Raw genomic sequence first — 21,672 nt, 5'->3', positions numbered from 1 at the left:
GTAGAAGGGGGTGCTAAGCGGGGGACTTTGGATAGTTTTGTTATCAGGGCGGTCCCTTCGGTCGACAGGGATATAGCCCTAGCTGAGCGACGCGCGGAAAGGCGCCGCTCTATTGAGCACATTAAGAGTAAAAGGTCTTCACTGGGCCCTATTCTTACAGGATTGCCTTTGTTAGATGACAGCTCAGAGGGACCAAAGAGCCCTGAATCTCAGATGGATTCTAGTATCCCTTTGTTACTTCAGGCTGCAGCTGTGGAAGTAGAACGATGTCATGGTCCTCCCCCTAGGAAAAGGAGAAGAAAGGGACCAGGTACACCCAGAAATAAGGTTATGCCCTCCCCTCGAAATAAGAAGTCTGCCCATTTCCCTATAGGATCATCCTCCCCGGTTGTTCTTTCCACCCAACCCTCTTATTCCTTAGATCAGGAGGTTTCAGACTTACTGGGGGGGTATAGAAAAACTGATTAGGTCATTCACCTTGCCACTGGTAGAGAGACTCAAGAGGATAACGGCTCAGCTGGAAGATTTAGAGAAGGCCTCTAGGGCTCCCAAAGTGAGTCCTACGGGATTAGTCGGGTTACTTCCAGCTCCTACATCTACTACTGTACCTCTGGTTCATGCATCTCGGATCTTGGACAAATCCAATAAACACTCCAAAAGCACCACGTCTCAGGCTACAGTAGTCTCAAGGCAAGATATTACTAGGATGGACAAGGTCGCTACGGGGTGTGTGACATCTAATTGCCCATCGACTAAACTTACGGTTGTAGATCCTATTGTAAGACCTCACATTTCTAAAAGACAAATGGTCAATTTGCCCCCCGAAGCGGCCCCTTTCGTGATAATCCTTACTGGAGTTCCAGCCTTGGAGGCGGGTAAGAGGGAAGACCAAGTTCAGCTTAAAAACAAGGCTATTTACTGGCTAAGACAGAACCGACCTTTACCCCTCCATTTAAATGGGGAAATTCTAATGGTCCGGCGACTCGTGTGGCTGGGGCCCACCTCAAAAAGTGTTTTGGGGGACATTGTCATTATTAGCTTTAAAGATAAAAGGGCCGTTAGTCATATTTTAAACTGGTCCTCCCAAACAAGTAGTAGTTCAATTACACCTCGAGAACTGCCTTACTTTTACCCTAGAAGTACGATATGTCCAGTGACAAATTCTGGGCTGTGGGCACCTGCCTTGGAAAGTTCAATTAGGCCATTGCTGCATCTGCAGGCTAACAGCTGGAGGACCCAGCATAATTATCCTGAGGGGCATCATCGTGTTTCTAGACCTTTATTTGCTCCACAATGGGAACATTTTACACATCCTGTCTATTCGGCTTATCCTGGTCCTTGGTCTCAGCATTCAAATAATCCCCGTGCTCCTGCTGACCTCAGGTCATTGAATCGATTTCAAGTCCCCCTTTATAATCACTATGAAGGCTTAAGAGATCTAGAGGGCGTGGACTGACTGAGTTGTAAATCTGTTGCACCAGTCCTTCCGACAGTTCCCACTCCTACAGTATGCAATGTTAGCGACCCAGCTATCGATCCCAGGCTGCGCCATGTCCCTGCCTCTGTTTCTACCCGTAGTCTAGGCTCTGACCATCTTGAAGTTCCTGAACCTTGTTGTGCAAGGCAGAATTGTGATCTTCTTGATGGATCAAGTAACAGGGTATCAGCCGTCGAGCATAGGACCCATGGGAAGATCGAGTTTTTATTCTGGAACATTTCAGGGATTAAGGATAGGGCGCTAGATTCTTCTTGGCTGGAGTTTGTAAGTCCCTTTGGTTGTTTGTGTTTCCAAGAGACCTGGTCTGTTGAGCCTGTTCACCTAAATGGGTACAGAACCTTTCATGCTGCAGCCTTACACTCTCAACGTGGGAGGAATATGGGTGGACTTTGCATTTATGTTTCGAATCTGATGGGTGTGGAGGACATTAAGGTAATCAAGATGGGAAACTGTTATCAGATTCTGCTAATTCGGTTGGTCTCCAAGGTTGACATCATTCTGACTAATATTTATAACAATCTGCCTAAGTGTCTTGTTTCAGACCTGGTCTCTTCCATGATTAATGACATTCATGGGATTATAACCTCGAAGGGGAGGGACTGTATAATTGTTTGTGGGGGGGATTTCAACCACAATCTGTGTGGACAAGATCGGGGGGTTGTGGATCCATAGGGGCGGATGTGGATGTTGCGTCCCCACACTTTTCCCATTTGGATGGGGGTGAACCTTTGAATGACATGCTGGCATCTTTTAATTTAGATTTTGTTAATAGGATGTGCACTCCTTGCGTAGAGTTCAGTGCAACTTTTGTGGGGAGAGGGCTTGGTACTATTATTGATTTTATTGTTGCCTCTGAAAGTCATGCCACCTGGTTTGCGGACTATACCACTCATTCTGTAGGTTTTAGTGATCATCTTCCTCTCTCCTTTGCCATTGTTTTACCACATGCAAAACATGGTTCATTGATTGAAAGACTGTCTTGGCTAAAAATTTGTGATATGCCCAGACAAAATGGTTATGCTATTAAGTGGAATCGGATAGATCCGGAGGTTATGCATTCCAAGATAGTTAGGGGATCCCTCGCCTCAATTGAAAGGTGTCTTGATGTAGAGACCTCTAATGAAGATACCTTGACAGCCTTCGAGGCCATTACGCGGACCATTCGTGACAGTCTGTCCCGTCCGGGAAGAGGTCATATTTCCAGGTCGTCTACTAATTCCTGGTTTGATGCTGCCTGTTCTGGGGCGCATTCTCACCTCAAAGCCGCGCTACATAATAAGGTCAGGGATCCGGCTGAGGTGGCTATGTGCAGGAAAGCTTATCGTCTAGCACGGATTAACTGTAAGAACAACATCAAAGCTGCAGCTTGGAATGATCTGGCCAATGCCGCACAATCCAAGGATAGTGCCCTATTCTGGCGCGCAGTCAATGCACCATTTTTTAATGAAGCTAATAATGCAAGGGTGGAGGTTGCTATCAATGAAAACTCCTGGATCGATTTCTTTTCAGAAGTCTACAATCCGGAGGGGATTTCAAAGCTAGCTGATATAGAGGATATGGACAAGGAGGCATCCCGGACTTTTTGTCAATTCAATTTGGGTATTTCAGTTGGGGAAGTATCCGCCGCAATTGAGCAGAGTATGGGGGGTAAAGCTCCAGGTCTGGATGGGGTTCCTATTGACATTTTTAAACATTCGGTTGACTTATGGTCCCCAATTTTGAAGAGAGTACTGGATGCAAGCTGTGAACGGGGGTTTCCCAAGGCCTGGTCTGATTCGATTATTGTCCCTATTTTCAAGAAGGGAGATAGGGAGAGCCCCTCTTGTTATCGCCCTATCTCCCTTCTTGACTCTTTCATGAAGATAACAGGGGGGGTTGTACTATCCTGGGTAGAAGAGGTAGGAGTGTTGTCTCCGGTCCAGTACGGCTTTCGTGAGGGGAAGGGCACCGTTGAACAGGTCCTGAACTTTACACTTCTACATGGGAAATATGTTCAGGCTAAGGCGGGCAAACTTTATGCAGCATTCGTTGACCTGAGTGCTGCTTTTGACTGCGTTAAGCACGAGCGCCTGTGGAAGGTGTTAGAAGATCTCAATGTGGAGGAGGCCATCATTTCATTCCTAAGGCAACTCCATGCAGGGGCTAGGGCCAGGGTGAGATTTGGAACCGGGGGAGAGTGCACCAAGCCCTTCTACGTGAAGCGTGGAGTGAGGCAAGGGTGCGTTCTCGCGCCTCTTCTTTTTAACTTATATACCAATGATTTAGAGGATGTTTTGGTGTCCAAAGTTATTGATTCACCTAGAATTAATTTTAAACAAGTGGTATCCCTATTATATGTGGATGATGCCGTCATCATGGCTAGGACAGAGAGAGGTCTGCAGACAGCCCTAGATGTCTATATTAATTTTATGGACTCTAGGGGCCTGAAACTGAATGTAAAAAAAACCTTCGTGATGACGTGCGCCAGGGGTAAAACTAAAACTTGCAAATTATTTGCATGTAGGGAGAAAGTGCAGGCAACCAAATCTTTTTCATATTTAGGAGTTGTTCTTGAGGGTGGGGGGCATTGGGGTCCGGCTATTAGGAGCAGGACCTTGTCTTTTAAAAAAGCGATTGCAGCACTCATGTCTTTTTCACGTAAGATGGGCAAAAGACCCCCCGAAATTTTACTCAAAATTTATTTGGCCAAATGTGTTAGCACGGCCATATACGGTGCTGGTGTTTGGGGCATCCAAGATACCAGGGAAATTCAAATAGTAGAAAATGCTTTTCTTAGGTTCATTTTAGCGGTACCTTCTAGTCAATCTGTGTATAACTGTCACGCTGAGCTGGGTGTTCGTCATATCAGTGACATGATAGCGATGCAACCTCTGTTACTCTGGCACAGGGTTTGGACTGCAGCAGACCTGGAGCTGAACAGAGAGATTATCCGCGATGTTATGGCACTGGACAAATCAAACAAAATAGCTTGGCTAACCTATATCCAAAAGTTTTGCCAAGACATGGGGTATCCTGAGTTCTTTACTGTACTAGAGGGCTTATGTAAGATCACGAGGAAGGATCTAAAGAATATCTGTTGGTTTCATCTGGAATCCCTGCGGCTCAGGGTCGAGCTCAATAAGGGCTTGGTCGTGCGGCATCAAATGTCGCTAGTATCTGTTAATATGCAACCCTACTTGAATTGGTGTACAAAGGGATTCGACAGGTTTTTACTTACAAGGTTTAGATTTGATATTTTCTTTCGCCTTGTCTCATTTCCCAAAACTAATGATTGGGCAAAAATGCTTTGTAAGTGCCCCTGTGATGGGGTGGCCGAACAATCAACCCTTCATGTGATTTGCTTTTGTAGATTTTACTGCAAAGAGAGAGCCCGATGGATCAAACCTTTTTTGAAAAATAGCGGGACATGGTACCAGTGCCGCCCCAGCCTTACTGTATCTCCAGTTGTTACATGATGAACTGAGTGTGGCCACTATGGTCGGCTTTTTAAAGAGCATTTTCAGAAAAAGGAAAAGTTTAATGTGCTCTTCAATCACTGTACCTACAGCTAATTCTTAATTGCAATGATATATATGTGTCAGGTATTGTTTTATTATGCACAATATGTATTGATTTCTTGGTTTTGCTGCTTTTATGATTTTAAAATTTTGCTAAAATCGAATAAAGCTTTTCTACCACTACCACCTATCCTCCAATATGGAAGCGGTCCACCAGATTAGTGATCTACATGAGCAGTGTTTTATTAAACTAAAGGCTCTTCTTACCCTTCCTCAGAAGCTTGGTAAAGAGAAAATACCTAGTGCCAGACAGAAATGGTATAACAGAGAATGTAGGGAGGCATTTAGTGGTCTCAAAAAAGCCATTAAATCAAGAATAACCACAGACATTAAACTGGCAAGGCATAAGTACAAAAGGGCCCAGTGGGAGACGAGGAGAGAGTGGGACGAGCGCTATTGGTCTGATTTATATGAGGCTAGTCTCTCTTCCAATCATACAAAGTTTTGGGAAGTTGTTAAATGGGGCAGAAGCCCAGACTCACAGGTTCCAGTCAGCCATGTTTCGGCGGAAGCATGGGTGGACTTTTTTTTGTCTCAGTTTATGGGGCCAGAACATGAAAGTAGTGATAACTCGGTGACTTGGGCCCTACTATACCCACTCTCTCTGATCAGTTCAAGCGGGGAAAGCCCCCGGGATGGATTGCATCCGGGCAGACCTATTCAAATCAAATCCCCAACTCTGGGTTCCTTACATCACCCAGGTTGCTAACGCTATTGCAAAGGGGGTAAGGATCCCGGACTCTTGGAAAGGGGCGGAAATTCTGCCCATTTTCAAAGAAGGGGACCGTTCGATCCCTAGTAATTATCGCCCCGTAAGTTTAATAGATTCCCTGCAGAAAATCTTTGCAAAGATGGTTCTTGCCAGGGTCCAAGGGTGGATGGAGATGGAGAGTATTCTCTCACCATTACAGGCAGGATTTAGAGTAGGTACTAGCACCATCGACCAGGTGTTCCGTTTTGTTCTGATTTTTTGGAAGGTGGTGCTATTGGGCGGAGGTACTATCTTTGCCGCCTTTGTGGACCTTAAGTCCGCCTTCGACCTTGTGCCCAGAAAAAAATTATGGGCTGTCCTAGATAAGATCGGTCTCCCGCCTGAATTACTTGGGATCCTGGTTAGACTGCATGAGGACAACTTTGCCAAAGTGAGGTGGGGGAGACAGGGGCAGGTTTCGGACAGTTTCCCAGTTACGAGGGGTGCTCGCCAAGGGTGCGTTTTGGCACCTACCCTCTTTTTATTATTTATCAACCAGGTGGTGAAATGTTTTGAAAACACCCCAACGGATGCACCTATTTTGGGTGGGACTAAGTTCCTTTTGCTCATCTTTGCAGATGATACATTAATCCTCTCTAAGACTCGCAGTGGTCTCCAGAAGGCGATTAATAGATTTGAGGATTTTTGCAAACTTAATGAACTGCAAATTAATGTGAGCAAAACTAAATTTATGGTTTTAACTAAAAATCGCCCCGTTAAAAGTCATGTATGCATGAATGGAGTCACTCTTGAACAAGTGGATGTTATGACCTATCTCGGAGTGACCTTGGATTACCGCCTACGCTGGAAGCCACAGGTTGAGGCACTCCACTTAAAATCTGTCCGCTTAATGGGTTGCCTGATCAAGGAACATAGATTGTCTCTGACCAAAAGGGTCTCACCAGTATTAAAGATCTATGAAGCAAAAATTAATTCTGCAATTCTGTATGGGGCCGATCTATGGGGTTATAAGGACCTAACACCCTTAGTAAGAGCCCAAAATACATTTTTGCGTAAACTGGTTGGCTTACCCCAATCCTCACCAAACCACTTTTGCTAGATATGGGTTGTAAACCAATAAATGAAATGGCACGATATCGGCTCGTAGCATTGTGGAGACGGATCTGGACGTCTCCGGATCTAAGTCTCTTTGCTAACGAATTAGCGGATGTGAGATCAACTTTGGGCTCAGGTAATATCCCATGGCTCCGGGAAGTGAAAACAATTTTAGAAAGTATGGGACTTAGCCAATTGTGGGCTAACCCGGGATCCACTGTGTTTCCATCCAAACAAGAATTTAAAATGCTTTTCTGGGCTTCGGTTAGAACCCATTCTGTTGTATTGTCAGATACTCCCACCCTAACAGGTTTGTTTCTTGGTTCACAAACTGGATCCCTTACTTGAGAACTATTGGGATGTTATCACCAAGAGTCTGGATAAAAAATTATATCATCAATTTAGAGTGGGGTCTTTACCAGTGAGGTCCTTTACCAAGAAATGGGATGGTCGTTCACTTGAGTTCTGTCCCTGGTGTAATGACCATAAGGAGAGTGTGGGACATCTTTTCTTTGCCTGCCCGGCTTACTCAGCCGCAAGGAACAAATGGATTGGGCCCATATGTCACAAGCTAAACATTGGAGGGAGTGCTGAGGCATTATGGGCTCTAAGAACAAATACCTCAGATATTGTGGTTATAGGGGTAGCTAAGTTCCTAGGGTGGGCTTGGATCACCAGAGCTAGACACCTTCATGTACAGTGATTTTAACTTTTAAATATGGTCCTTCTTTTCATACTGAGTCTTTAATATTCGCTGTTTAATCTTTGTCTTAATGAATTTTGGATGAATTATGATGCAATTATATTTAATGTGTATATATTATCTGATCTTTTTTTAATCCTGTTTGTAAATTGTCTTTTATGATCTAAAAAATCGAAATAAAGACGTATGAACTGAACTGATAACCAAGAACACAATTGCGGCTTTGCCAAATGTTTAGTAAATATGAAGGGAGAGAACCCTTTGTACTGTAAGGAACTGAGTACTCATAGCCGCTCACAGCAGAGGCTCAGGCTTAGGCGGCAGAACCGGAGGTACAGGGAGCTTCTCTGTACAGCTACAGGTGTACGTGGTGAAGACGAGGTGGGCGGGGCAGGCGAATCGAGGCGAAGCAAGGTTATGCACTTGGGAACTTCGACTGTGAATAACTGCCCAAAATTCAGCTAGCGCTATGGATTTGCTCACTCTGTAACATTTATGTTCCTGAATTTCCTCGAGAAGGACAGATTTACAGTTGTATGAAATGGAAGGCCACTTACTACAGATGAACAGAGAGACCTGGATACCCAGAGTCCCAGAGGCCTGGAGTCTGAGTCGCTGAGCCCCGCCTCAACCAGTGGAGCCGCCCGGCTTTCTATTCACCCATTGCGCTGCAAGTGAAAGCTTTTACAACTTCCGGGGGACTACATTGCCCGGCACCCTCCAGTGGTGCGCACCGCCTACACCATCTCCAGCGCCCGGAGGTGCTCAAAACACCGGAGCGCCACCCGCTGTGCCCGTCCCGTGCCTGGGCCCCCCCTCAAAATCCCACCGCAGGACAATAAGTAAGCAAAACAACAAAGACTGTCTTGGACTGAAGGGGGTGTGCTAACATCTGGCATTAACATATTTTTTAATTGAATTGTTATTTTACTCCCACTTGGGAATGAGTAAGAACCTACATAAGTGTGGGGCGGGAGTGGTAGGGACCCTAGACGCATTCCTTACCCGAGCAGAATCTGTACTTAGGCATGAAATAGAGATAACAGAAAGGCGGCTTTCACTTGACCCACTAAATCCATTCATTGGACAAACTGCCTCCAAAGATCGTATCACAGACTCCATTACATGTCTAGACTCATCACAAATTACTATAGATAATTCCCAGATAGGTGTTCTAGATGTGGGCAATGAAACTGGTAAAATACCTATCCCAGTTGACATAACCCCAAAAGCTCGCACTAGACAGAGAAAACCAGCAGTCATCCCAGGAAACAACACCCAGGCAAAGAAAAGAAAAAGCACGGAGCGCACCAAAAGCTAGCTCACAGGCAGCAAAACTAGCTAAGAACTAGAGCGTGGCCACAGCGAGGGGAGGGGCCCGAGCCTTATTAGTTGAGAAGGAGCAAGACGGAGTGGGCATAGAGGGAGCTGATAATAACCAGCCTGTCCCCCAATGTTCTTCTGTAGAAACTAAAGACGAGTTTCTTAAGCAAATGGAAGACAAACTAAAGGCATTAATTGATCCTCTTATGTCCAGACTAAAGGTAATAGATCAGAGATTATTTAAAATAGAGGAACATATTCCGAAGGACCCAGGAACTCGGATTGGGAGTTGCAACACAAAAACTATGGAGAATAGCCGGATGGGAAATAGTTCTAGATCACAACACCAGGTAGAGGTATATCCCAACCCCCCCATTTCAGAGTGTCCACCGATACAGCCTGTGTCATTACCGATAGTTACTATCACCCCACACACATGCATGCCAGCATTAAATGGACCTGCAAAAAGATCGCAGAGGGGGAAGGGGTTAAAATAATAGTAGTAGTTCTTGATCTCCCACCCGATGCAACGCCATACACCGTAGTACTAGCAAATGTACCGAAACTGAAACCACTAGAGGAGGAACACTGGTCAGCACTAAAGAATAAGGCCCTTCATTATTTAGACTCTGGGCTTGGAAATCATTTATTTAATGACTTTATGATGGTCAGAAGGGTTGCCTGGGTGGGAAAATGCGAAAAAGGCCTGGCTGGGGACAATGTGTTTCTAAGCTTTAGGTCACCGAACTTGGTCAGGTGTATATTAAATAGGGCCGCACCTCTCACAATACGGAATGACGTTATCAACGTCCTCCCTTTGGGGTATTTTTATCGAGCAAATGCAACGACCAGAGGGATAATTCAAAGGAATCCTGGATGGTTGCAGGGACCCATTATTTGTGAAGCGCCAACTCGCAATAGATACGAGGCTCTGAGCACATTAGAGCAAAACGATTGACTGGGTCTGATATCTAAACACCTTAGTCCTATATATTCACCTGCAAGGGAGAACGGAGACCTGGCCCCAAACTATAACAGCCAAAATTCAGGGGACTGTGCCCTTCCTAAAACCTGGTCACAATGCGATCCAAAAATCAGACCCACTGCTGCCGAGCGAAGCATATATATCTCTAGGACACAGCTAAAAGTAAATAGTCGACAACCTGCTAAAGTAGACTCTTGTGTCACACATCAGGATAGTTGTATTAATATGAGAAATGGTAACATCAAAACAAATGTGAGACTGGCTAATCCCATAGACAGCTGTGAAAGGGAGGTAGAGGAAGCACCCGAGTATAATTACAACGCGAGACGGGCTAACCCTATGACAGCTGACCTCGAATCACGGTTAAATAACAACTTAAAAATCACCACATGGAATATAGCTGGTGTCAAAAATAAGATGAATGACGCCAATTGGGTAGATATATTAGAGGGCTTGGGAGTTGTTTTATTACAGAAAACTTGGTGTGTCGAAACCTTTACCCTAAATGGGTATCAAAGCATTTGCACAGGTGCAACTCCGTCAAGAAAGGGAAGGGCGAAAGGAGGCTTGGCAACCCTTATTCCAGTTGCCTCCCCCCTGACTGTAGGGAAAACTTTTATTGATTCAAAATATTATCAGTTTTTAAAATTAACCTCCAATGAAAATCATGTATTTGTTATTATAAATTTTTATGATAATGTTTTTGACAGCTCAAGGAGCACTGTAATTGACTCATTAGAAAGGGATCTAGATTGTTTTATGAAGGGAATTGTAGGGCCTTATGTTTTAATTTGGGCTGGTGACTTTAATAGCAAACTATGTGATATCGAAGCTGGCGAGCCCTGTGGGTATTGCGATTTCTCTGGTGAAAAAATTGCACATTTTAAACATGACAGATATGGTGAGGCCATTAATAATGTAATTCATAAATTTGATTTAACAGTTTTAGAACCAGCTACCCCAGAGGGGGAAGAAAATCTGCGAACCTTTGTGGGTATACGGTCATCGTCAAATATAGATCATGTAATAATATCGTCCAATGGCAATGAGATGACCAAGGAGGTTTTAATAAATGTTAGTCTGTTTAGTGACCATCATTCTTTAAGTTTGATCTTAGAAATAAACTTGTCACCTAAACAAAAGGGTAAGGATGGAGACGCCGACATAGATATTCAAGGTAATAACGGGGTTTCCCTGAAATGGACAGGTGTTAACCACCTGACTTTTATGGAAATCCTTAAAGGGAAAATATCAAAAGAATTAGAAATATGTCTGGATGGTTAAATGGCACCGAATTCTGCCCCCCTGTCCATGTGATGGCAAAACCCCTCCATCCGCCCAGCATCTTATTTTATTCTGCCCTTTTTATATGGACATCCGAAAAACTGTACTGAAACCACTATTTTTAAAAAAAATATGCTTTTTAATCATAAGGATGCGTTTAATTTCATTTGTAGTTTGGACACCATGAAAATAATAAGTGCTGTAACATGCTTCATACAAAAACTAATTAGAAGGAGAAAAGACTATGCACCTTTGGATGTTCTACTATATGAAAAAGATGATGAGTAATATATCCTCTAAATTGCATTCTTTTGCACTGATTGCACATGCACCTTATTGTATGAATTAGTGGTAAATTGTATTTTAAGGATTTTGAAAAATGGACCTACTATTTTATGCTGCTTCTTGCATCTTAAATTTTGCAAATGTTGTACTGTAATTAATGTCCCTTATGAAATTCAGTTAGAATGTACCTTATTTAGGATATATCTGTATTAGTATGCTTTTATGGTGTTTGCCTTGTTGTCGAATAAAGCTCTTTTGATTGATTGATTGAGTACTCATAGCTATTTATGTTCCATACATGTAATAGAATGTATGTTGTCCCTTATGGATCTACTCAGTTCCATGAGATTGTTAGTACTTCAAGACACTTACAGTATTCCCTCTCTTTTGCATGTGTTTATTGCTGGTAACAGAACAGGCAAACATTTCTACTGCTTTCAGATATAACACACTGCCTAACCATGGCAGGAGGTAATATGTCTCAACAATCAATATTTTTAACCGAATAAGATGGCCCACTGCTTCCATGGAAACAATGAAATAGACTCTTTGATTCATACCTTGTGATTTGAGCGAGAGGTTTTCTCTGTCGAGGAAACGTGGAGTATTATTACACAATTTATGCCTGACTAATGTACATACCTGGCTGAGTGAATCGTCACTTAAACTAAACGGTTCTAAGACGGAGATTATGCTGTTAGGGCACAAGACTCCCTCTCTCCCCTTGTCCGTCTGGCCCAGCTGCCTGGGGGAGCTCCCCAGCCCCAAGCAGGAGATCAAGAGCTTGGGAGTCTGGCTGGAGCAGGATCTCTCTTTTAAAACTCAGGCCAAGAAAACGGCGGGGGTTTGCTTCGGGCTTCTTCGCTCAGCCCGTAAAATCTTGCCCCTCCTCCCCTTGTCATCGAGGAGGTTACTCATCCAGGGGTTAATTATCTCCAGGCTTGATTACTGCAATGCTATTTTCCTTGGTGCTCCGGAAGCCACACTCAGTAAGCTGCAGCAGGTGCAAAATGCTGCGGCCAGGTTGCTGACTAATACCTCAAGGCGACAATCAGCTAAGCCCGCCTTAAAAGCTTGCATTGGCTCCCGGTGAGAGAGAGGGTCAAGTTTAAGGCTCTCTGTACGGCCCATAAGATTCTTCAAGGGAAAGGACCCCCCTCTTTAAGGAAGCTAGTGGTGCCTTATAAACCCAACAGAGCTCTTCGCTCTGATCAAAAACTTTTGTTACAGGTCCCCAGAGTTCATAAGGCTCGCACTGGAGGTAGAAGATTCTCGGTGCATACAGCCACCCTTTGGAATTCGCTCCCTTTGCAGCTGCGTCGTGAGACTTGCTTTCTTCATTTTCGGAAGCTTCTGAAAACATATCTTTTCCCATCTTAAACACGCTGAACAGCTTTGCATTGGTCTGACGGACTCCTTGACAAGCGCTGGGATGCCCAAGGGTAACCATGCGCTATATAAGACTCAAATAAATAAAATAAAAAATAAATTTAGGGATTGAGGGTGGCAGTATTTATGGCAATATTGATGTGATATCGTTAGGAGATGGAGAAGGAGAACCAAGAGATATGTATGCCAAGTCTTTGAAAATGCTTGACAGACATTTTAGGACTCAAATTAACCCAGTATTAGATTGACATCAATTATTTGCCAGAGCTCAAGTAATTACAGAGGAAGTAGGCAACTTTATTGCCTGTTTAATAACATTTGTATGGATTTATGAGATAGTGGTTCTGTGACTGTTTAATAAGGAATCAGCTGGTAAAATGTACCAACAATCCACGGGTCCAAGAAAAACGTGTGGTGAAAAATCCATCCCACGAAGACCGCCGGAGATTGTTGAAGGGGTGGAAAATACATCTGGATGGGTGAAAGAAACGAGGGGATGACGGAGTGAAAATGTACATGGAGGAAGCATGTGTGAGCTAGTTCATGGAACTACTGCTGAGTCCGAACAATTAACGTGTGTACACAAAGTAAATTAGGGGAGGGGCAAAAAGAAAGCTTCTTTATGAGGCTAGCAATCACAAGAGAAAATGCTATAGGAGTAGCACTAAGGACACATGTCCAGCAGCCCTGTATGATTTAACAGAACCTTAAAATCTGATCCCACTATGCTTTTGTTTGCAGATCTGAAAACACTTGAAATATTGAAAATGTGACTGAAGAAGTGAAGAGAGTGATCTTGAATGTGAACGTAAGTAATGATTTGGTTGACACTGGGAGTTTAACTATGGGGAGCATAAAGTTTTAGTTTGGAGGAAAAAGTTTGAAAGTTTTGGTTGACTTATTCTCTTTATACTACGGTAGGGGATGAGAATCAATATTATGGTGTGGTATGTGTGGAACTTTTACCCCACCAAATATATCATGCAAGTTATGGAGGGTTCAAAACTGATGTTCTAGGATTAGCAGTGATGAAGATTTTTTTTGTGGTAGGGAAATTGTAGGAAACGTGTACGCTCAAAGGGGGAATTACAATCTTCTTGGGTGGCGCCATCAAGGAGACATTAGCTAAACCCTTAGCCCTAATGCTCCTTCGCAGGTGATGCTGGAAGACAATGTGGGTGACTGTGACTGTATATTTCAAGAAATCTGTGGGGTGTTAGGGGAGGAATCAAAGGTTTTGATCCTTGGATTGTCCTTAAGACTGAGGGCGATCCAATTGTTGGTAAACCCCTCTGGGTACCTAACTTAATGCTGGAGCCACTCAAAGGTCAACTAAAAAGATTCCTTGACCAATGGATGATCTGGACAATCCATTTATCAGAATTTCTTTCCCCCGTGGTTTTGGCACTTCAGGTTACAGGTAAATGGATAAGAATGTGTGTAGAACTGTGAGACCTCAATAAATGGACATGTATTGACCACCAACCTTTACCGAATATTTCTGAGGCATTGACAATGCTAAGTCATCTAAATTGTTCAGAGTGATAGATTTATCTTCGGCCTATTATCAGGTTTTATTAAAGGAAGATTCACAAAATCTTAACTTCATTCATACATCCTATTAAGGCTTACAGATTTATGGGCCTGCCTTTTTATTGACTTCTGCAGCTGCGGTTTCCAAATGGTTATGAAAATTATGTTGGAGGGTATCTCTCGAATACTGGTATTTCAAGGTATCATTCTAGTATTTGAAACCAACATAGTGTAACCTGAAGAGGTCTTAAAGCAGGTCTTAAAGATATCCCTAGAAAGTGTATTAACTGTAAAGAAAAGGGAAGTACAAGTTCAAGGTCACATCTGTGACTATCGAGGACTAACAATTTCAAGTGAAGGGGGGCGCGGCCAGCAACATGGCCGGGTAAGATGTGTGCCTGCGGTGCTCCGGATACCCACAATGATCCAACAAACTTAATGGTGGCCTGAAGTCCTGGAAATCGAAGTTTTGCAGCTCGCGGGGACCCCTGGTCCTCCCGGAAAGCAGCGAGCGTTGCTCGAGGGCTGTGGTGTCCCGTTTTTAGGAGAGGCGGGGATCGGATCGGAGGCCCAGTGTGCGACCTAAGATGGTACGGACGAAGAGCTGGAGGTAGTCGAGGGGCTGCTGGTGGTGCCGCTGATCATTGGGCGCATCGTATCTGGAGCGGTGCTTCCTCGCCTGCCTGCTTGGGACCACGAGCAGACTGCGGCTTCGGCGGGATGCTGCATCGGTCCCGGGGAGCCGGTGGGAGTCCAGAGGAGGAGCAAACCCAGGAGTTGGCTCATGGGCCCATCTGAGGCCTGCCGTGTTGAAGGAGGCGGGCTGGCACGAGGTGAGCGACGAGACCCGGAGGCCCACGAGGAGCTGAGGCTGAGACTGGCTCCAGCGTGCCGGGGCCGTCGCGTCGGGCTTTCTGTGAGAGGAGTGGGGCTGCAGATGGGGCCCTGAACATTGACTGAGGCCGGAATATCCCCGGGAGCTGCGTAGTGAGTGGGGGGAACCTGAAGGGCGGGCGTCTTCAGATGGGAGGAGACCGACATATTGCCGGGTTGGCAAGGAGTTTTGGAGCGGCGCTCTCCTTTCCCGCCCGCCCCCTCGCTCACCTGCCCGCATGCTGCGACTGGCGCTGGAGCGAGGAGGCCTTGGACTGTAGGGGAGATATCGGCGGGCGCTGCACAAGGAGGAGGCCTACATTACACACGTTTTTTGAGAAGGTCAGGCTGGAGGGAGAGTGCCGGCCCCGGGGAGCGAGGCTCGGAAAACTGAGGCCCTGATTATCGCGGGGCGGTGCATGGACTTGGAGCATGGCACCCACCCCGTCTAGCGGCTGGAGCGGGGGCTGGAGAGGCAACCGAGGCCCGGTGCCTTGTGGGAGTCTGGAGGTACCAGCGGTAGCGCGGCGCGGATGTGGGAGAGCCGGAGGGTCGGTGTGACTGTACGGGGGGCCAGCATTGAGAACTGAAGCTGTCCGTCATTCCCTCCCCCCCTCCTCACCCTTTGCCCCCCTGTTATAGTAGAGTGGCCGACTGTGGAGAGAGAGGTCCAGCTGCGTTTTCCTGGAAGGCGAAGGGGGGCGCTGCCCGGATCCGGAGCTCAGGCTGTGCATCCCTCTGGACACGGGAGAAGTGAAGGGGTCTGCGCTCCCTCATGGGTCTGAAGCAGGGCATACCCTTAAAGCATGCTTGGTGCCTGTGAGGAGAGTGGTTTTTGTGGCATCTGGTGGAGGTCGGGGCAGAGGGGCCCTGCCTGCTAAGGACTGTGAATTGTGGTGTGAGATGAAAGAAAACAACGTGATCCTGGTCAGTGGGGTCGCTGCAGGGGTGCAGCCGGCACACAGAGCACCATGGGCAAGAAAAACTCGGACCCCAAGCCCCCCAGACAGGGTACTCTGGACCAATATGCCATGGCGCCCCCACCCGGAGGGAGATTCATCTGGAGTGCGGTCGGATACGGCCCTGCTGATGGGTGCACGGAGGTGACGCTCCTAAGGCAGGACCTCTGAAATTTAGCAGAAAGAGTGATGGTCTCGGAGACTGGAATAGGGAAGGCTGAAGACACCATACTAGACTTGAAGAAAGGTATGGCGGACCTACAGGCCTCTCATAAGCAGCTTCTGTGGAAGGTGGATGATGCGGAAAACAGGGCGAGATGCAACAACCTCCGCTTTGTGGGCTTTAGAGAGGGACTTGAGGGTGCAAACATGGCGGAGTTCCTGCACTCCTGGCCTCTCCGCACTTTCCCAAAAGACACATTTTCTACTTGTTTCATCATGGAAAGGGCGCACAGAGCGCTGCTGGCGAAGCCACCGGCAGGAGCAAGGCAACGGCCAGTCATTGTTCACTTTCTAAATTTTTTGGACAGAGACATGATTCTCCGGGAGGCTAGAAAACTTGGGGAAATCCGCAATAAAAATGCCCACATAATGATTTTTCCAGATTACAGCCAGGAGGTGCAGAAGCAGAGGCACTCCTTTGACTTGGTTAAGGCTCAGCTGAGAGACCTCTGAATCCAGTACATGTAGCTATTCCCTGCAAAGTTGAAGGTGATGTACAAGGAGAAAAAATATTTCTTTCAATCTCTGGAGGAGGCATGGCAGTAGCTGGAGGAGCACCCTCCTCTGTCACGACAACAGTCTGGGGTTCAGAAGACATCAGCTACAGACCGACCCGGGGAAGGCCGGCGAGGATCACCAAAGCCGCAGAGATTGCAGCCGAGACATGGCAGCCGAAACTTGGCGGTTACCCCATACCTCAAATCCGGATCGGCACGGAGGAGGCGGTGGAGTGCTGTCTCTCTTGACTTTAATCAACCGACGGGTTCCCGTTCAGCTGTCTAGCAGAGAAGGCGCAGTCGGAGGGGGAGGAAGAGCCTGGCGGTACCTCATCCGAGGGAGAAGAATCGGAGGGGCACTCACTGCATCCCCTGGTGGTGGCAATACATGACATAGAACAGGGAAATACACAGGGGACCGGGGCCTCACAGGGGGCCCCCCAGGACTCCAATTTGTGACGATGGGACAGTAACGGCTAACCGAATGTGGACTTTGTGGCCAGGAGAACGCAAGTTGGACACCCCCTTTTGTTTGTTTGCTTTGTTCTTATTGGTCTGATTTTCTTTCTCGTTTTTATTACCTGCTTGTGCCTCTGCCTTTACATGTTTCTCTTCTAGAGGTTTAGAGCGGGCTCTTCATTTTCAGGGGTTGAGTTGGGTGGGCGACAGACCTCCTTCACCTGACCAGCTATATCTCTGTCTCTATGGCGATGGGTCTGGAAGGGAGAGGGAGGTGGGGAGGGGGGAGTTACTGGGGCGACTATGCATGGATGTTGGGGAGGGGATGGGGGAAGTCTGGGTTGAGTGTTGGGGTGGTTCACTGTTATCTTTTTAAAGCATGTCGCAGACAGAAATGCTCCATACAGCTGCACACCATTCACCCGATGCCTGCCGGCGCATGAGCTGGCTGGGACTGATGTTTCCTGAAGTGGTGGGTTGCCTCGGGACCGAGGCGCAAGATAATGGTACTGCCAAAATCCTTACGTGGAATGTGAATGGCCTGGGCAATAAGATAAAATGGGGGTTGGTTATGGCCTTTGTCAGGAGGGCTGCCCCGGACATAGTCCTGCTCCAGGAGACCCATTTACATGGTACGCGTTGTGGGTTCTTGGCCAGGGGGTCATATAAGGTGCTGGCTCATGCAGGGTACACGTCGGGCTCTGAAGGGGTAGCCATTTTGATTAAGAAGTCCCCCCCTGTAGCAGTCACACGAACATGAACGGATCCGCAAGGTACCTGTGTGTGGATTACGGGAACATGGAGATGCCAGAAGATTCCGATAGTTTCTGTTTACGCACCTCCCAAGCTACAGGCTAGAACCCTAGCGGGAGTAGCTGATATCCTAATGAACACACCAGACACACTACATGTGGTGGGAGGACGGACCCCTTGGTATTGTCCCCTTTGGCGAGGTTCATTGACACGGTAGGGCTGACGGATGTCTGGAGATGGCTCCACCCAGACGCTAGGACTTACTCTTATTTTTCTGGGGCCCATAAGGTGTATTCTAGGTTGGACTATGTCTTCCTTCCCCGTCATGCTTTCAGCACTGATGATCAGGCAGAATATCAAGAGCGGGGCGTATCGGACCACTCACCCCTGTTAGTGACAATAGGGACGAGGCATAGGACAAGGGGCAGGAGCTGGCGACTGGCGGCATGGGATCTTCAGAATAAGGACTTGTTGCGGGGCATTAAGGCAGATGTGAAGGTGTACTTTGTGGAAAATCTGGGCTCAGTACAGTCAGGGGTGACGCTATGGGAAGCTTTTAAGGCAGTCATGCGGGATAGAGCCCATAATAGACTAGCGGGGGAGAAGAGGAGAGTGCAGGGTGACCTACATGACCTTGATACTCGTATCTTAGAGCTTGAGCGGCGACATGTGGCGGATGGAGCCACACAGTCACTTAGACCATTACTAGATGCACACTAGCAATACAAGGCTCTGATGACTGATAAGGCCAAAACGCAGGCGCAGGCGACCTTGCATAGATTGTATGATGTGGGGGATAAATCTGGAAAACTTCTGGCATGGCTGAGTCGTAGAGAAAAGGAGGCGAGATGGGTGGCACAGGTGTCAGATGCCCAGGGCAATACCAGACGAACGGATGTCCAGATAGCGCAGGCATTCGCAGCCTATTATGAGGAGTTCTACAAGGCCAGGGACCTACGCTCCATGGCAGAGATTGGGCAGTATCTGGATAGCATTGAGACCCCCATCATAGCGGAGGAGTCTCAGGTGAGTCTGGAGGAAGAGACAACAGTCACGGAGGTTAGGGAGGCTATAGCTAGACTTCGCCCGGGTGATTCCATATCTGGTACACTTGGATCAGACTGGCTTCCTGCCGGACATGGGGACTGGGCACAATTTGAGGAGGACCCATAACTGGCTGATGGAAGTGTGTGATCGTAAGGAGTCCCATGTGTTTCTGTCTCTAGATGCAGAAAAACATTTTACGCAGTACACTGGCCCTTCCTGGACGGAGTGCTGGTTAAGTTTGGTTTCGGTCCAAAGTTTAGGAAGTGGGTGAACCTTCTCTATACTGACCCACAAGCGAGGGTTAAGGTCAATGGGGTGTTATCAAGGGATTTCCCATACGGAGAGGGACCCGACAGGGGTGCCCTCTGTCACCGCTATTGTTTGCCCTTACCATAGAAATAGTGGCGTGTGAAATACGACAGAACAGAGGGATAACAGGGTTTAAAACTGACCGGAGTGATGAAGTAGAGGAAAAGATCTCGCTATACGTGGATGACATCCTCCTATATGTCACCCAACCGGAGGTCTCGGTACCGCGTCTATTCACCCTGTTGGGCCGCTATGGCTCTCATTCAGGCTATACAATTAATTGGCATAAGTCAGTCCTATACAGCCCCAAGGGGGAGAGCATGGGGCCTGCCCTGCCTGGCACGCTTCGGGTAACGGATGAGGGGTTTACATACCTGGGGATATACATGACGAAGGACCGCTCAATCTCGTATCAGAGAAATATCCAGCGGGCCCTTGCAAAATTCGCTGGTGACGCGGCCAGATGGAAGACCCTCCCCCTCACGATTCTAGGTCGTGCGGCAATGTATAAGATGATAACCTTGCCACGGTTTTAATGCGCATTACAGAATAAATATTTCCCCTTCCCCCGACAGGTTTTTAAAGAGATAAATGAGGAGCTCCGTGCGCTGCTTTGGCTGGGGAAACAACCCAGGATAGCCCTTGAGACACTACAGAGAAACCAATACAATGGGGGGATCTCCTTACCTAACATTGAGGCCTACTACTGGGCGGAACCTTTATCGCCAATAAACGACTGGCTTCATGCCCCAGCGGACCACCCCACATATAGACTGGAGAGGGTGACAATGGCGCATCACACGTGTCTGCACTACATATATGGCTGTAGGGGAAAAGAAAGACTACTCTCAGCAACGTGTGTGACTGTGGAGCTGTGGGAAAGGGCGACGAGGAGGATTGGCTGGGCGCAAAAACCGTCGAGACAAACCCCGCTATGGCATTGTACATGGCTAAAGGAGCTACATAAATTGAAAGGGTTTAAAAGATGGGACGACATTGGTATCTCCGTTTTGGGTGACCTGCTGAAACAGGGAGCTCTGAAATCCTTCCAGGTGCTGAGGGTGGAATATGGATTACATCACACTCAGTACCTGAAATATGCACAGGTACGTCATGCCTGGGGGGCCAGAGGCGGCGCTCTCAGGTCCGTTGCCGGAGTACACTCCGCTTGAGGGTCGTCCGCTGCAGGAGGACGTCCCGACTAAACTAGTTTCCTTGACCTATAAAACTTTGATCAATAATATGCCGGACAGACTGGTGAAACTGAAAGATACGTGGGAATCAAACCTGGGGGAGATGGACACACTTGACTGAGAGACTGCCCTGATGCACCCTAGGGATGTTGCGATAAAGTCCTGGCTTCGACTCATACAATTTAAAATTCTCCATAGGGTCAATTATGACAGATATCGCTTGCACCAGATGGGGCGGGCCAGCGACCCTAATTGTCTGCGATGTGGGTGTGCGGAGGGAAACTTTTATCAAACTATCTGAAAATGCCGGGTTATCCAGGAATACTGGGCCACGATACTGGGGGAGCTCAGCGACATACTGGAAACAGCCCTACCGGTGGAGCCTAAATTGGTTCTATTGGGAATACCAAATGAGGTGGATCTGACTCGCCCACACTTGATTTTCCTATCGCTGGCTTTAGTGGTGGCCAAGAGGGATGTGGCTCGGGCCTGGGGCGCTCCTATTCCCCCGAGACAAGATGAATGGAGAAGGGGCATGGATGTCTACATGGCAGCGGAGAGGGTCACATATAAAGCTAGAGGTTGCCCCAAGAAGCTTAGCAGAGTGTGGGGGAAATGGGGACGATACTATGGTCTAGACGGGGGGCTATGAAAGGGAGAGAAATGTTCTCCTTGCTGTCCCGACACATGAGGGGGGATGTGGACGACTATGTGTAATGCAATGTTAGGTGGCAAATCACTGTATCCACGAGAAGTGTTATGTTCTGTGAAACTCTGGGGAGGGTGGGCGGTGGGTGGAGGGGGGCAGGGTATGGTGGACGATCTTATGTGACATGCTTGATATGTTTATATGGTTCAAAAATGCAAATAAAAATATTTCTTGTTTAAACAATTTCAAGTGAAGGCATCAGACCAAAGCCAGAACTGATAAAGAGTATAATTAAAGTTCCTATTCCATTTGACAAGGACCAAGTGAGATACTTTTTGGGGATAACA

The sequence above is a fragment of the Lissotriton helveticus genome, chromosome 12 (genome assembly GCF_964261635.1).
Source record: "Lissotriton helveticus chromosome 12, aLisHel1.1, whole genome shotgun sequence".
Taxonomy (NCBI): domain Eukaryota; kingdom Metazoa; phylum Chordata; class Amphibia; order Caudata; family Salamandridae; genus Lissotriton; species Lissotriton helveticus.
The sequence above is the reverse complement of the archived record's forward strand: the minus strand, read 5'-3'. Positions refer to the sequence as shown.